This window comes from Kogia breviceps, chromosome X (genome assembly GCF_026419965.1).
Source record: "Kogia breviceps isolate mKogBre1 chromosome X, mKogBre1 haplotype 1, whole genome shotgun sequence".
Taxonomy (NCBI): domain Eukaryota; kingdom Metazoa; phylum Chordata; class Mammalia; order Artiodactyla; family Physeteridae; genus Kogia; species Kogia breviceps.
Genome location: NC_081330.1, coordinates 108328756 through 108347035, shown reverse-complemented (window position 1 = coordinate 108347035; position 18280 = coordinate 108328756). Strand labels below are relative to the sequence as shown.

The 18280-nt window shown below is 38.6% G+C and overlaps 1 pseudogene; it reads right to left on the bottom strand.

The window, feature by feature from the left end:
* Positions 1-12163: 12163 nt before the first annotated feature.
* Positions 12164-14068, bottom strand: LOC131748190 (myoneurin pseudogene; annotated as a pseudogene).
* Between the last annotated feature and the right edge of the window lie 4212 nt (positions 14069-18280).

Genomic DNA, 18280 nt, shown 5'->3' with positions numbered 1-18280 from the left:
TTCATTTAGTTCAACACTCTTTCATCAGATATTTGTTGAATGCCCATGTCAACGTAGAAAATATTCACAACCTAAAAGTTGAAAGTTATGTTTTATTCGGTGGGAATTTTTAGGACTTCAAGCCCGGGAGGCAGCATCTCAAGTAACCCTGAGAGAACTGCTCCGAGGTGGGGGGGCGGGCAGGTTATACAGACGTTTTGCCACAAGGGGCAGGTAGTTCGGAACATTAAAATATTGTTAATTAAAGAAGAGCAGATATCCCAAGGTAAGGAATTTAGTGCTTTTCTATGTATGGGAAGATGCAAGAGTGGGCTCACTGAAGTCATTCCTTTGATCTGCACCTCAGCTCTCTGCGGCCAGTATCCTGTGTTTTCACAGCCTGCGTTTCCTCAGGGCTCACCGGCTCACGTTCGAGGGCTGCAATAGCTGATGAGTGTGAAGTCCTTTGTTTACTGATAATGGCAGGAAATATTCCATTTTTCACCTGCAATATGCCCAGTACCATTTGAAACCCTTGGGACTCATCGGTACAGAGTGGACATCCTGATTATAAAGGGTTCTCAGTCTCCACTCACACATCACAGCAACTGTCTTAATCTTTCTAGCTTTTATTTATCCTACTTGCCTCTGCAGATAGATCTATGTTGGACTGAAATATTAAATAGTCACTCTCCTCCAGTGGGACTATACTCATGACTAAATCCCTCTTGTCATAGAAAGTGTTTCCCTTTGCAGCTGCTATGAGAAGGGTTTTATAGCTCACCCTGGCTTTTTTGGTAGGAGGAGAACACTCCCAGAGTGAGTTAGACTTGGAAAGGGACTCCTTATACTCTACCTTTATTTGTTTTTCTGTTCGTTTTCACTTCTCAATCCCACCATTAAATGTCATCTGGGCTATAGCAACCTTTGTTAAAAACTGTCCTCTCCACAAAAAACAAACAACCATTCCACAAATTGTATGATTCCTTTATATAAAGTTTAAAATTGGCAAAACTAGTCTGTGATGATAAATTAAAATAATGGTTACCCTTTGGGGACAGCCAACATGCAGAGGACACAAAGAAGTCTTCTAATACTCCATACCATGATGTGGTTGACGGTTACATGAGAGTCTACATATATAAAGTTTTTCAGGCTGTACACTTAAAATTTATGTACTTTTATGTACCATTAATAAGTTAAGGAAACAGTCCCTTATTGTCTCTCATTAAAATAATTATTTTCTTTTTTTAAAAAAATATTTATGTATTATTTATTTTGGCTGCGCCAGGTCTTAGTTGCAGCATGTGGGGTCTTTAGTTGTAGCATGCGGGCTCTTTTAGTTGCGGCATGAGGACTCAGTTGCGGCATGCATGCGGGATCTAGTTCCCTGCCCAGGGATCGAACCCCGGCCCCCTTCATTGGGAGCGTGAAGTCTTACCCACTGGAGCCACCGGGGATGTCCCAATAATTCTTTTCTTGCTATCTGTGATATTATGATTTACAATGAGAAATATATATTTAGTCTTTGTCCCTTTGGTGGCACAGAGCTCCTAAAACCTTTGGAACTTCCTAAGTAATGAGAGTGATAAAGGTGTCTTTGTTATGTTAATGGAACTTTTGGAAAGCCCCTTTTTCTCCAAAAATGGGAGCTGGGTGCCAGGGGAACCAACCCAGTGCTGAGAGGGTTGGAATTTTCAGTCCCACCCCCAGATCTCCAGGAGGGGAGAGGGGCTGGAGGTTTAGTTCAATCGCCGATGGCCAGTAATTTTATCAGTCTTGCCTATGTAATGAAGTCTCCATAAGCACTCAAAAGGACAGAGTTCATAGGGTTTCGGATTGGTGAGCACTTGGAGATGTGGTGAGAGTGGCGAGCCCAGAGAGGGCATGGGAGCTCCGCACCCGTTCCCCACGCCTTGCCCTACGCCTCTCCTCCATCTGCCTGTTGCTGATTATATCCTTCTATCATAAACCTGTGATCTAGTAAGTAAAATGTTTCTGTGAGTTCTCTGGGCTGCTCTAGCAAATTAATCGAACCTGGGGAGAGGGGATTGTGGGATCTGTGACTGGTGGGTCAGAAGAACAGGTAACAACCCGGACTGGTGATTGGTATCTAAAAAGTGTGTGTGTATGTTGGGGGTGGGAACAGTCTTGTGGGACTGAGCCCTTAACCTGTGGCATCTGATGCTATCTTCAGGTAGACAGTGTCAAAATTGAGTTGAATTGTAGGACACCTGGTCATTGTCCACTGAAAATTGGAATGGTGGTATGAAAAAAAAGACATTGGTGTCTCTCTTTTCCACTTAATCTCCTCATGTTTATTTACACATGTATGTGTATTTTCAAATCTCCTGTATATTCAACTCTTTCTTTAGCTTTGTATCATAGAACATTAGTAAAATCCCTGGTATGGTAATGTGGTAGGGATTCTGGAATAGACTGGAATAATGTGGAGAATTAAAATTTTTCATTAAGTAACAGAAACCCTCATATATACGACAAACAGAAGCCATATACTTATATGCCATAAACTAGAACTCAGGGGGCTCTAGAACTAAGAGGAAGATGTGGGAAATGAATCCTGCAGGGCAATTAGGAGGCTGTAGAGACCAAGTGTTTCTGGGGATCCCAAACCCTTTACATGTGTCCACAGTTCTGGTGAAGAAGGCCATTTTGGCTAGAGCAGCTGGGGCTTCAGTGCTGAACCTCCACGCCACTGGAGCTGAAGTTCTCAGCTGTGCCTTCTTGTTCATTCCTGATAATGTAAACAATTTTCCACTAGTTATGCTCCTAGAAAGAAAAGGCACAGGACCCTCGTTCCCTCTGCGTTTTTCTCAGTAAGAGAATGATCCCAGAGAAGGGTGCTGGGGCCTGGGAACATTGTGGTTAGTTCAGCTCATGCCTGAAGGCTTTGTTCTCAGGGCATAGCGCACCTCCTTGGAGGTCAGAATTATCACTTCCTTTCAACCCTCAGCTCAGATAGGCTTGCTGTACCAAGCTTCTCTTTCTCTTATGACAAAATCTCTCTCAGTGGGTCCCATTGTTCATTCATAAAATCTGACTCTTGTCAGTTGCTCATCCCCACTCCCGGCAGCACCCCCTGCTCATTGACCCAAGTATCCCAAACATTCCTTCAACTAAGTCTTTATTAAGCGTTTATTACTTACCAGGCAATGTACACACTTCATATGCCTACATAAAACATCACTAGGGACATGGGTTGACTTGCTTTTGTCCTAAGTTGCTCCTCAGCAGTGCATAAAATCAGGGGATAGAATTAGGTGGTAGGAAGGTGTTGCTTAAATCTACCTACCAGAGAAGAAGATTCAAGTCCCAGCCCCAAGTCAGCCAAAATGCTCAGTTACATTCTCTTTTAAGTGAGAGAGAGAATTAAGAATATTACACGTGGAAAGCCTGTCCATTACTCAGTTAATGTGTTTATAGTAGTCTCAATAACTAGATAGCAGAAAACAAGCCAGAATTCTGAATCTAATATTGCAAAGTAAGCCTCTGTGTGTGTGAGAGAGAGTGTGAGTGTGTGAGAGAGAATGTGTGAATGAGAGAAATTCATGTGTGAATTTCAATTTGACTTTTTTTCATGCCCAAACAGCAGCATAAAATTTGTCAGAGTTGAAAAGAGTTAATGATGTAAGGGTACTTCAGGCCAAATATATTTTGATGAGCATCTGATTCAGCCAAATCTATGAGTCACTTCCAATGAAGATACACTTGGAAGTCTCATAGGGAAAGAACGCCACTCCCTCAGGACTGGCGAGGTCAAATTGCTGAGACACTTGCTTCAAGCACATAGGATCTCAGGTATTTCACTTAAGTAGGCGGTATGTCAGGAGGACAAATCTTAGTGCTCGGACATTTTAAAGTAAAGAGGCTAGTCTAGTTCACTGGTTCTAATCCTTGGCTAGAGATTAGAATTACCTAGGGAACTTTGTTAAAATATTGATCCCTGGGTCCCACAATCCATACATTCTGATTCCGGCGGACTAGGGTGAGGTCTGAGTGAGATCTAATCCTGTGGAGCAACACTGTGCCTTAGAAGGTTGGGAAATAAGTTTCTGTTATCCACATTGGTTGAAAAAGATAGTAAAGGGACTAAAACAGCAATCCATCCATCCTCTGAAATTCCATAACTCCAGCAATCTTAAGGGAACCAGTCATCAGGTGTCGTGCTCCAGGCAAATGTCCTTAAAGACCAAAACGAGGACAAAGGTCATCTGCTCAAAGTTGGGGTATAAACCTTAATCTCATCAAGTTTCTAAAATAGAGATGGGCTAGTTCCATCCTGTTGTTGGAAATGAGACATGGGGCTCCCTCAGAGGAGACCTAGACATCAGAAATGAGATCAGCAGGTGCTTTTGTCAAAATACTCATTTGTGAGTTACATCAAACTCAGGAACATTAAAAAAAAGCAGTCCATTGGAGAGTCCTCACTTCAAAAGTTGTGAACTCATCTGCTGCCAAAGTTTACCTAATCCCCCTTTCTGTGAAAAATTGTAATCATTTTTAGCTTGGTTTTAAAACCGTGGACTTCAGTTACAGTTTTGTAAAGCTATTTTCTTGGTGTGTGAAATAATTCAAAAGCCTTAAAAATTAGACACTTGTTAAGTGATGATAGCACTTTGAGACACACACACTTTTACGCCTACAATACACATTGCTTCATTTATTTCATTTCATCTCCCTGGGGGAGAGAGTATGTGGAATTAATTTCCAATTGGGGAAGTAAGGTATGATCTGTAAGAAATTCTTTTTAGGACACACAAAGTGATCCTGGGGAAAAGTAGAAATCTAAGCAGAGAGGGTCCATCTTTTTGGTGTCCTGTATTTCTCTATGCATGGACCAAGTTGCACATTCCCAGCAGCACAAGTTCACGTAATTTTTTAAATTGAGGTAAAATTGGCATACACCGTATTAGTTTCAGGGGTACAGCATAATGATTCGATAATTGTGTATATTGCAAAATGATGACTATAAGGCTAGTTAACATCCATCACCATACATAGTTACAGAATTTTTTTTCTTGTGATTAGCAGCTTTTAGATCTACCTGCTTAGCAACTTGCAAATTTGCAATACAGTATTATTAACTATAGTCACCATACATTACATCCCCATGACTTACTTATTTCATAACGGGAAGTTTGTACCTTTTGACTTCCTTCACCCATTTCGCCTGCCCCTATTGCCTCCACCCCCATCTGTGGCAACCACCAATGTGTTCTCTGTAACTTTGAACTTGGTTTGCTTGTTTTTGTTTTTTTAAATTCTGCATAAATGTGAGATCATAACAATATTTGTCTTTCTCTGATTTATTTTATTTAGCATAATACCCTCAAGGTCCTTCCATGTTGTTGCAAATGGCAAAATTTCCTTCTTTTTTATGGCTGAGTTGTATTCTGTTACGTGTGTATATATATATATATATATATATATATATATGCCACATCTTCTTCATTCATCTATCAAAGGACACATAGGTGTTTTCATATCTTGCTATCGTAAATATTACTACAATGAATATAGGGGTACATATATCTTTTCAAATTAGCATTTTCATATACTTCAGATAAATACCCAGAAGTGGAATATCTGGGTCAGAAGGTAGTTCTATTTTTAGTTCTTTAAGGACCGTCCATACTGTTCTCCATAGTGGCTGTATGCATTTACATTCCCACCAACAGTGCAAGAGGGTTCCCTTTTCTCCACATCCTTACCACACTTGTTATCTCTTGTCTTTTTGATAATAGCCCTTCTAACAGGTATGAGATGGTAGCTCATTGTTTTGATTTGCATTTCCCTAATGATTAATGATATTGAGCATCTTTTCACGTACCTGTTGGCCATCTGTATGTTGTCATTGGAAAAATGTCTATTGAGATCTTCTGCTGGATTGTTTGGGTTTTTCGCTAGTTTTATGTATGAGTTCTTTATATATTTTGGATATACCCCCTTATCAGGTATATGAGTTGCAAATATTTTCTCCCATTCAATAGATTGCCTTTTCACTTTGTTGTTGGTTTCCTCTACTGTGTAGCAGCTTTTGAGTTTGATGTAGTCCTATTTATTTATTTTTGCTTTTGAGGCTTTTGCTTTTGGTATCAAATCCCCCAAAATTATCGCCTAGACCAGTGTCAAGAAGCTTATAAGCTTTGCCTTCTTTTAGGAGTTTTATGGTTTCAGGTCTTAACATTCAAATGTTTGATTCATTTTGAGTAAATTTCTGTGTATGGGGTAAGATAGTGCTCCAGTTTCATTCTTCTGCATATGGCTGTCCTGTTTTCTCAACACCATTTATTGAAGAGATTGTCCTTTTCCCATTGTATATTCTTGGCTCCTTTGTCATACGTTGATTGATCATGTATGCGTGGGTTAACTTCTGAGCTTTGTCTTCTGTTCCAGTGATCTATGTGTTTTGTTTTTCTGCCAGTACTATACTGTTTTGATTACTGTAGATTTGTAATATAGTTTGAAATCAGGATGTGACAAGATTCACATCCCCAACAGCAAAAGTACATGCAAATTTTAATGCCATAGTTTTTTTTTTAATGAGTGAAACAGTGTTTTCCTTACTTTTTAAAAATATTTTTATTTTTTATTGAAATATATTTGATATGTGATGTGTAAATTTAAGGAGTAAAACATGCAAATTTGATACATTTATATATAGTAATATGATAGCCATTATAGCAGTAATTATTAGCACGTCTGTCATGTTACATAATTATTCGTTGCTTTTGTGGTTGGAGTAATGCTACAGTTTTTCTGTATCTGCTTTTTTAAAATGTTCAGGTCAACTTTTAAAAAAATTTTCAGGTCAGTTTTTTTTGTTAATATTCAAGTATAGTTGATTTACAATATCATGTTAGTTTCAGGTGTACAGCATAGTGAATCAGTTATACTATACATACACACATTCTTTTTCAGATTTTTTTCCCTTATAGGTTATTACAAGATATTAAGTATAGTTTCCTGTGCTATGCAGTAGGTCCTTGTTGATTATATGTTTTATATATACTAGTGTGTATCTGTTAATCCCAAACTCCTAATTTATCCCTCCCCAGCCCCTCTTTCCCCTTTGGTAACCATAAGCTTGTTTTCTATGTCTGTGAGTCTCTTTCTATTTCATAAATAAGTTCATTTGTATCATTTTTTAGCTTACACATATAAGTGATATCATATGATATCTATCTTACTCTCTTTGGCTTACTTTGCTTAGTATGATAATCTCTAGGTCCATTCATGTTCCTGCAAATGGCATTATTTCATTGTTTTTTTATGGCCGAGTAATATTCCATTGTATATATACCATACATTCTTTATCCATTCATCTGTTGATGGACATTTAGGTTGCGTCCATGTCTTGGCTATTAAGATAATGCTGCAGGGACTTCCCTGGTGGCGCAGTGGTTAAGAATCCACCTGCCAATGCAGGAGACACAGGTTTGAGCCATGGTCCTGGAAGATCCAACATGCCATGGAGCAACTAAGCCTGTGCTCCACAATTGCTGAGCCTGCGCTCTAGAGCCCATGAGCCACAACCACTGAGCCTGTGTACCACGACTACTGAAGCCCGCGTGCCTAGAGCCTGTGCTCCACAACAAGAGAAGGCACTGCAATGAGAAGCCTGCACACCGCAATGAAGAGTAGCCCCTGCTCACCGCAACTACAGAAAGCCTGCGTGCAGCAATGAAGACCCAATGCAGCCAAAATTAAATATAAAAAAATAAATAAATTTATTTTTTACAATGCTGCAATGAACATTGGGGTGCATACATTTTATTAAATTATGGTTATCTCTGGATATATGCCCTGTAGTGGAATTGCAGGATCATATGGTACTTCTACTGTTAGGTTTTTGGTTTTTTTTTTTTTTTTTTTTTTTCTGTACGCAGGCCTCTCACTGCTGTGGCCTCTCCCGTTGCGGAGCACAGGCTCCGGACACGCAGGCTCAGCGGCCATGGTTCACGGGCCCAGCCGCTCTGCGGCATGTGGGATCCTCCTGGACCAGGGCATGAACCCGCATCCCCTGCATCGACAGGCGGACTCTCAACCACTGCGCCACCAGGGAAGCCCTACTTTTAGTTTTTTAAGGAACCTTCATACTGTTCTCCATAGTGGCTGTACGAATTTACATTCTCACCAGTAGTGTAGGAGGGTTCCTTTTTCTCCCCACATTTTTCCAGCATATGTTATTTGTAGACTTTTTGGTGATGGCCATTATGAGGGATGTGAGTTGATACATCACTAGTTTTGATTTGCATATTTCTCTAATAATTAGCGATGTTGAGCAACTTTTCATGTGCCTGTTGGCCACCTGTATGTTTTCATTGTGTTTTTTTAAAAAATTTGAGTCTTTTTCCTCTTCTGTCAGTTTTTTTTTCTTTTTTAAAAATTTTTATTTTATATTGGAGTATCGTTGATTTACCATGTTGTGTTAGTTTCAGGTGTATGGCAAAGTGATTCAGTTATGTGTGTGTGTATGTATGTGTGTGTATGTACTTTTTCAGATTATTTACCCACTTACATTATTACAGAATAGTGAGTACTGTTCCTGTGTGATAAAGTAGGTCCTTGTTGATTAAAAATTTTACATATAGTAGTTTGTATTTGTTAATCCCAAATGCCTAATTTATCACTCCCCATTGGTATCATAAGTTTGTTTTCAAAATCTGTGAGTCTCTTTCTATTGTGTAAATAAGTTCATTTGTATCACTTTTTAGATTCCACATATAAGTGATATCGTATGGTATTTGTCTTTGTCTGACTTACTTCATGTAGGATGATGATCCCTATGTCCATCCATATTGCTTCAAATGGCATTATTTCCTTCTTTTTATGGCTGTGTAATATTCCAGTGTGTGTGTGTGTGTGTGTGTGTGTGTGTGTGTGTGTGCGCACACACACACATCTTTTTTATGTATTGATCTGTTGATGGACACTTAAGTTGCTTCCATGTCTTGGCTATTGTAAATAGAGCTGCTTTGAACATTGGGGTGCATGTATCTTTTTAAATTAGAGTTCTTGTCTTTTCTGGATCTCTGCCCAAGAGTAGGATTGTGGATCATATGGTAACTCTATTTGTAGTATTTTAAAAGACCTCCATATTGTTTTGCATAGCAGGTGCATCAATTTACATTTGTACCAACAGTGTAGGAGGGGGCTCTTTTTTCTCCACACACTATCCAGCACAGTAAATGGAGTGTTGTCTTTTCTCCACACCCTCTCCAGCACTAATTATTTGTAGACTTTTTGATGATGGCCATTCTGACCGGTGCAAGGTGATACCTCAATGCATTTTTTTTTTTTTTTCCCCTGCGGTACGCGGGCCTCTCACTGTTGTGGCCTCTCCCATTGCGGAGCACAGGCTCCGGACACACAGGCTCAGCGGCCATGGCTCACGGGCCCAGCCGCTCTGCGGCATGTGGGATCTTCCCGGACTGGGGCACGAACCCGTGTCCCCTGCATCGGCAGGCGGACTCTCAACCACAGGGAAGCCCCCCCCCCCTTAGACTTTTTGATACTTGTGATTATAAAATTATTACATTGTCATCATAAAATAAGAATAATTCTAAAAATTCAGTCAAGGTTTAGAAAATAAAGATTATCTGTAATTCCATCAATTGGATATTATGTAAACTATGACTTTTGACAAAAATTAATAATATCACGTAGTTCTTACACAATTTACTTAACCAACCCCATTAGTGATAACTTGTTTCTAATTCTTCACTGTGGCAAACAGTACGGTAACTGGAATGATACATGCTTCTTTGCACATCTAATGATGTCTTTGTGAAAATTTCCCAGGACTGGACCACATTTAGACTTTGATTAAATGTTGCCAAATTGATCTCTAGCAGTGTGAGAAAGTCCCCGAGCACTGGGTATTATCAATTTTCACATTTTTACTGTAGTATCTGTTCAGGTAGATTCCTGTTGAATTCAAGCTGGATTAGGTTAGTTCAGCATTTTATAAATTCATGAATTTTATTTAAAGCCAGCATATTAAGTTAGTTAACACGTATAGTTAGTTTCTTAGATAAATAATTAAATACTAAGTTTAATGTGTATTATACAAAGGCAGTATTTCAAATTCCTTCTTCAGTGAAGTCAATCCTGCTGGTGGTACTTTCTTGTGAAAATGCTGAACATGCTGTGAAATAGTGAAAATCTCTACAAGAATTGAGTAGTTGTAGTAATTACTATATTTTCTTTCATTGATTCTTATGACCTGGACCTCTAAACAGAGAAAATTACAATGAAAGAAATCACTACCAATAGAAAATACATTAACTATATTACAGGTCTAGTTTAAAAGTAGGAAATAAATAAACCACAGGTAATGCATGGCAGAAATAAAAAATAACGTCACCAGGCAGTTCTGTCAGCAGTATAGGAACTGAGTTTGTGGAACTGATTACTTAATGACCAAAGATGAGACAGTGAAATAAATCAATGCAAGAGCAAAGAATAAAGGGGAAGGGGTAGCAGTTAACATCAGGTAGCCCTAAATTTTTTTATATCCATTAAGCAAGGAAAAGGACCCTGTGAAACTATAATAACCAAATGCTATCTTTTAATACATGAAAAAATATATATATATAGCTTATAGACACTCAAATATAGAATAAATTTGCCTTCTAGTAGCTCAAAATATCATAATTGAAGTTAATTTCTCATTATTTATGTAAGATAATAACACCAAATTCAGAAAACAAGGGATTTGCAGTTATGCATTGTTTACATTCAGTAAATCTCTTTTAGATTTTAATACTCATTTTTAAAAAGTGCATAGCAGGAACACCAGAGGATTCTCAAAATAATTCAAAACTCAGTATATTTTCCTTATCTTCAGCAAATTAATCTATTAAAAAAATGAATCAGGGACTTCCCTGGTGGCGCAGTGGTTGAGAATCTGCCTGCCAATTCGGGGACATGGGTTTGAGCCCTGGTCCGGGAAGATCCCACATGCCGCGGAGCAACTAAGCCCGTGCACCACAACTACTGAGCCTGTGCTCTAGAGCCCGCGAGCCACAACTACTGAGCCTACGTGCCATAGCTACTGAAGCCCGTGCCGTAGAGCCTAAGCTCTGCAACAAGAGAAGCCACTGTCATGAAGAAGCCTGCGCACCACAACAAAGACCCAGTGCAGGGCTTCCCTGGTGGCACAGTGGTTGAGAGTCCACCTGCCAATGCAGGGGACACGGGTTCGTGCCCCGGTCTGGGAAGATCCCACATGCTGCCGAGCGGCTGGGCCCGTGAGCCATGGCTGCTGAGCCTGCGCGTCCGGAGCCTGTGCTCCGCAACTGGAGAGGCCACACAGTGAGGGGCCCGTGTACCGCCAAAAAAAAAAAAAAAAAAAAAAGACCCAATGCAGCCGTAAGTAAATAATTAAATTTTAAAATGAAAGAAGTTAAATTGAATTTTGAAATTCTTTTTTGGCAAGATAAAAACACCAAATACCTATTTAAAATTAATTTTGAAAATGTAGTCTCAAAGCAAAACACTGTCCTTGAGTTTCCTCCATAATGCTGAGTTCTATACAAACATATCCATTATACTTCAATAAATTAGTTTTAAAAATTATATACATTTTAGTTTTTATGAGAAGCTTCTATACTTTTTCAGAAAAGTTATCTCCAGTCGAATATGTTAAGAAGAAAGATAGCTCAAATATTCTAGAAATGTAAAATTTCAATTTTTTCCCCATTGCTTGCATATTGGTCTTTGAGGCTTACAAACAGCAACACTCTTGGGCTGATACTGTTAAGAACTTTGCTTAAATTTTGAGGACAGAAAAATAAAAATTTCACAAGTCAAAAATGAATCTTGAATAGATTATATGCTGGTGCACACTATAAGATAGGTTCTACTTAAATAAATGAAAGGCAATAGTTAATGCAAAATAAAAATGGAATGAAGGCAACTTGAAAATAAATTTAACGTATATTAAAAAGTAAAAGAGCACTCTATGTAAAAGTACTGTCATATTCATTCCTTAAAAAGCTGTGTGTATATCTAGACCTCAAAAGCGAAAAGTCAGAATGAGCACTGCACAGTGAAGATGCAGCAAGTTTTACCAGAGAGATTTGTACTTTCTGTCCCTCACAGTCAGTTAGCTGTTCTCCCCAGCCCCCAGTACACAGCGAGTCAGCTCTAGTCCCAGCTAACCACAGCAAGTGTCTGATGGAGGACACTGATTATCATCTGGTAAAGTCATTTCAGAAAGCCTCAAATCCATAGCTTCCAATACAGGACACTTCCATATGGAATCTAGCACTGGAATCTAGAGTTTTGCCTAGACTGGACTTGCATTTTATGATTCTTTACATTTTCAATAGCTTTGTAAGTACTTCTACATAATGAATGACCTTTCTTATTGATGAGATTGGAAGTTTTTGAGCTGAAGTTTTCCCACATTCAACCACCTTTGTATGGTGTCCCCCTGCGTGTTTGGAGTGTGTGAGATAAGAGAACTAGAGACAGCACATGCCTCCTTGTGGGTATGACACCTGTAAGGGTTTCCTTCAGTAAACCTGCGACTGTGAGAGGTCAACGTGCTGATACGGGCAAATCTTTGACCACTCTTATCTTAGACATAGGACTTCTCTCCACTGTCTGTCCATGTTGTGAATCTTGAAATTGTGGAAGTTGTAAGTGGTCAGTTACATACATCACACTTAAAGGGTTTTTTTTCTCACCACAGTGAATGCGACTGCGGGTGAGTACCTGGCATTTTTGAGCAAAAGCCTCTATCACATAATTCATTTATATGGCTTTCTTACGTGAGTTTTCAGCTGGTTACACTGGGTGAACACCTTTCCACACGTGTGGCAGAGGTAGAGTTTGACTGCCTTGTATGTATACTCACGTGCCTTCTCAAGCTGCTGGCTTATAAAACCACTCTTCCATACATGTTACACATCAGCTTGCCCTTGGAAGACCTCTGATCCAGCTCTTTCCTGGAGCTTTCCAGCTCGTAAGGATTCTTGACACTGCCTATATTAAATACAGTGCGTTTTCTCTCAGAGTACAGTTGAACTGTGATTTTTCACATTTTCGTTTCACTGTTAAGAGTTTGCACAGAGACATCTAGTAATGGAAATGTATTTCATCAACTCAAGTTCTGAATTATTTCTTTGTGCAACTTGTTCTGTTACAAGTGTGGACAATTTACTTGCATCTAGAAATATTTCAACAGATGCATTCTCTAAAACGTCACTGAGATATCATACTCTTTTATTCTGCCCTGTTTTCTGGGAGTTGAAAGCTTTCTTTTGAGTTTGAGATAACATCTTGGCTAAAGCCTCTTGTTGAGGATTTGCCTGAACTAAATCTGACTTTGTTTTTAATCAAGAGCTTTAGAAGTTTTTTTTTTTCATCTTCCCCTTTTAGGTGGCTTGATTTGATTCAGTAATTTTTAAAGATTTAATGTCTTGCAATTAGGAAAATGTGGCCTGTATAATTGTCTTAAAAATTGAGGTTTTCTGGTTATCTTTTTTTTGTTAATGTTTGGTGGACATTTGAAAAAACATTTAGTTCACATGAGATACAAAATCTTATTGTATGGAGATTTAACTGCCGATTATAATAGTTCCTATTTTGTCTGTTTTGCATGTCAAAATTAGACAGATGTGTTCAAGTTTTACACACAAAATTTAGGAGAATTGTGATGTCACCTTTGTTTATTGTTTATCTTGATAAACAATATAAATATTGTTTATATATATAGTTATATATATTGTATATATATATTATATATATATTGTTTATATATATATATAAATAAATATTACCTTGATAGGTAATATTTTTAAACCCTCTCATCCCCATGTTTCTTTTTTCTATATTTCTTGCTTCTTCCCTATCTGCTGTGTTCATTCCTTGTGGTATGCCTTATTGCATCTCCTGGATCTAGAATTCACATTTCTTATGTGTTAGCTCTTCATCTCTATCCCTTTCCTCTGAATTCTAGAATAGTTTCTCTGTTGACTCAGTTTTGTGAAATCTCACTACCTATATTTTTAGTTTACAATTCCATAAAAGTTACTTTTCGTTTGAAAGCAGCCATCCCTGATCTGATTAGTCCTTTTTGAGAGATATGACATAGCTGTAAATTTTTGTTTGGAATTAAAATTAGAAATCAAAGTTTGCTCTTCTGCTGTGATTCTGTAGAATGAAGTCCTTTTTTCAGGAGGCAAAACGTTTCCATATGTTCACTGATTTTTAAGGAATTTTTTAAAAAGGTCATGTGGGTCACGCTGCTTTAATCTTTTAATCCTTAATGAGAAAGCAAGCATAAAGCTTTCTACTTTTTTCTGTAGCTTCTTCTCAGTTAGAAAATTACTTGATTACAGAGTATAGGAAAGACAGGGAGGTTGAATGTTTTGCTAAGCATTTGTTTCTAGCCAGTCAGTAAGCAAACACCAGTGGCTGCTGCTTTTAGGTTTTACAGCAGGTTTGTTTTTTTTTTTAACATCTTTATTGGAGTATAATTGCTTTACAATGGTGTGTTAGTTTCTGCTTTACAACAAAGTGAATCAGTTATACATATACATATGTTCCCATATCTCTTCCCTCTTGTATCTCCCTCCCTCCCACCCTCCCTATCCCACCCCTCTAGGTGGTCACAAACCTGCCAGCTGATCTCCCTGTGCTATGCGGCTGCTTCCCACTAGCTATCGACTCTACGTTTGGTAGTGTATATATGTCCCTGCCACTCTCTCACTTCGTCCCAGCTTACCCTTCCCCCTAGTAGGTCTGTGTTTTATTCCCGTCCTACCACTAATCTCTTCATGACATTTTTCTTTCTTAGATTCCATATGTATGTGTTAGCATTCGGTATTTGTTTTTCTCCTTCTGACTTACTTCACTCTGTATGACAGACTCCAGGTCTATCCACCTCATTACAAATAACTCAGTTTCATTTCTTTTTATGGCTGAGTAATATTCCATTGTATGTATGTGCCACATCTTCTGTATCCATTCATCTGTCGATGGACACTTAGGTTGCTTCCATGTTCCGGCTATTGTAAATAGAGCTGCAGTGAACATTGTGGTACATGACTCTTTGAATTATGGTTTTCTCAGGGGGTTGAAAATTGCTCCCTGGAATCCCGAGCTAGGCTAAGGCAGCTTGAAGTTACTGGGTGCATCATGCTCCTTGTCAATGTGGCCAAACCAAGTTGTATTAAGTACCTTTCTTATTTAGTCAACTGTGGTGCAAGTGAGACAGAGGGCAGTTGCCGCAGTCTCCCTGCTTTCTGACCATCAGATCTTTCTATTTGTGGGCTGCTCAGAATTTGGGGGTCTTCATGGCCTCTGTTGGGGAGCCCAATAGACTTGATTTATAGGTTAACCTTCACTGGCAGCTAGAACTGTGGGTTATTGATATTGGTTGCTACTGCCCTCAGTACACACACACCCCGCATCTGCATCCTGTCATTTCCTACCCCGAGAGCACCCTTCCCTGTTCTCCAACCCTTAAAAATGTTTTCATTACTTATTTCCGTAGAATTGGGGAAGAGAAACTCGAATTCAAATCTTGAAATAGCAGTACCCCTGCCATCTGTGACCATTTCATTCGTTGTGAAAGTGTAGGAAAGTGTAGAGGGAATGCAAGGCACTTCAATACACTAACCCAATTTTCTCCTCCCCCAACCCCAAATGCCTTTCAAATAAAGACCTTTTTTTTGAATCGTGTACACCCAAAGCAGACTTTATAGTGACTTAAAAGAAGTCATAATTGGGGGGTGGGATTTAGAAATGGCTATGTTAGTGGTTCTTGATCAAGGGAATAGAACTACCTCAAAACAGATTCAGTCCCCAAGAGAAGAAATGCATAAACAAGTCAAAAGGAAGCAAAGTAATGTAGTACATAGTAAGTAGCATTTTGCTCCCGAATCACAGTGCAAAACCGAAGGAAGCTAGGCTGCATCACCTGATTTTCCTGCATTCTCTTTTTCTTACCACTAGAACGTCATGAGAGGCTGGTCAGAAGCACATCCACTACTTTTCCAAAGGCAGAACAAGTGAGATGATTTGACAGCTCTAAGAGTATGGAGCTGGCGAAGCAAAATCTCACCCACATATTATATACACCCTATTAAAACCTTTGAAACCTCTGTCACGAAACACCACCTGGATAGTGAGTGTCCTAGAAAAAGGCCAGTAGGCCAGAGTCAAGTCAGGAAGTCTTTGGAGGAGTTGGGGTAGGAGACAAACCACAGCCAGCACACTTCCGTGTGGGAAACTGAGTGGTCAGCACCTGAAGTCATTGTATGAGTAGTGGGGTTACAGCCAGATGCTGCAGCTCCCACAGACGCCTAATTAACCAAATGAGTAGTACAGGAAATCACTATTGTGGTAACCAGATTCGAAGTAATTTCCTATTTCAAAACAGACTGTTTAAAAGGGACAACACAGGATGTGAGAAGGGAAAGAAGACAATAACAAAATACTTCACATACTATTTTTAAAGTTATCTTTGATGATCTTTCTTTGTGTTACTTTACACCAAGATGTGGTAGAGGGGAAGCAAGTACTCGATGAGGTAAAGTTTCCTTGTAACTTCTGAGAGGGAAGGAGGGAAAGTATATAGGCAGGTTAGAGATGTAAGAAACATAACCATCATTGTCAAGTATTCTATTTAGACCCTAATTCAGAGGTACTTATAAAAAAAAAAACGAACTGTGAGACCAGCTGGGAAACTTAACACTGGATACTTGATATTACCTTGTAAGGTGTGACAGATGGTACTTTTTAATAAACTTTAAAAAGTTTATTTACAGATGAGTTGCTAGGATGTCTGGGGGGTTTGTTTCAAAATCATGGTGGGGGTGGTGGATGAGAATATAGATGAAATAAGTCTGCTTATATTTGGATAATTTTGGAAGCCGGGTAATGAGTGAGTGGGGGATTATAGGATTCTTCTGTACTTCTGTATGTTTGCAAATTTTCTTATATTCAAAAAATGTAGTGGGAGTGATTTTGACTTTAAATATGCCTAATCATTGGAAATACTATCTAGCATAATTCATCTGTGGGATTTTCTGTGCACAGGTCGGGAAAGGTGACTATAGACCCCCTAGCAAGAAGGAGGTGATTACATCCCTTTGAAAACCTAACTACGGATGACATAAAGATACAAGAAAATCACTCATTCTTTGGTAAGTGACATATATTAAAGTGGAATGAAAAATGTGAATTTTTAACATATGCCACTATTTTTTTAAACATCTTTATTGGAGTACAACTGCTCTACAATGGTTAGTTTCTGCTTTATAACAAAGTGAATCAGTTATACATATACCCATGTTCCCATATCTCTTGCGTCTCCCTTCCTCCCACCCCTCTAGGTGGTCACAAAGCACGGAGCTGATCTCCCGGTGCTATGCGGCTGCTTCCCACTAGCTATCTATTTAACATTTGGTAGTGTATATGTCCCACTTTTATATACAATTTGCATATTTATACTTCCACCCAATTTTTAAGTTAGAGTATTGTACTAATTAATACTTAATAACCCAGACCTAACATTAGTACATGTTCTAAGAGAAGAACAGAAAAGATTAGGTTTCTAAGACAGCATATTTCAGTCCAGAAATACATGAGTACTGGAACTAGGACTGGTTTGATATTGTAAATCATTTCTAATTACACAGAAAGGATGCAGAATGTAGTGTTTGCTTTTAGTTTATTAATTTATTTCTCAGGAATCTTTGACTTGCCGAATATGTTCTGTTTGGAGGTACGATGCATGCACAGCCTTTTAAAATGCCTTTGTACAATTTCGCCTCAAAATAATTAAATTCACAACATACACAGAAATCTAAGCGAGACATGGTATTTACAAGATTTAATAAGTTCTTGCTGTTTTAGGGAAGAAATTGAGCAAATCTTTTACAGTGGGGAAACATGGACAACTGGGTGTCATTATAAACAATTCAGAATTGTTCAGTGTCAAAGCCACTTTTCATGGCTTTAGAAATTAAAATTGAGTCATCATTCTATTAATCTCTGAGTGCTCAAGCCATGCAGAATCTACTTGTATTAAATATTTGGGGACGCAAATAGGGAAAAAAACGCACGTCTGGTGAATGAAATTCATCATCAGAATTACCTTTTACAGAAATTCATCATCAGAATTACCTTTTACAATAAGAAAATACTGTTAATTCTTTCAAAAAGATACAGTAGTGGTGCAACAGACAGTGCCAAATTTATTTTGATTTTAAAATAACATTTCAATTGCCATTCTTCTCTACGGATATACAGACACACA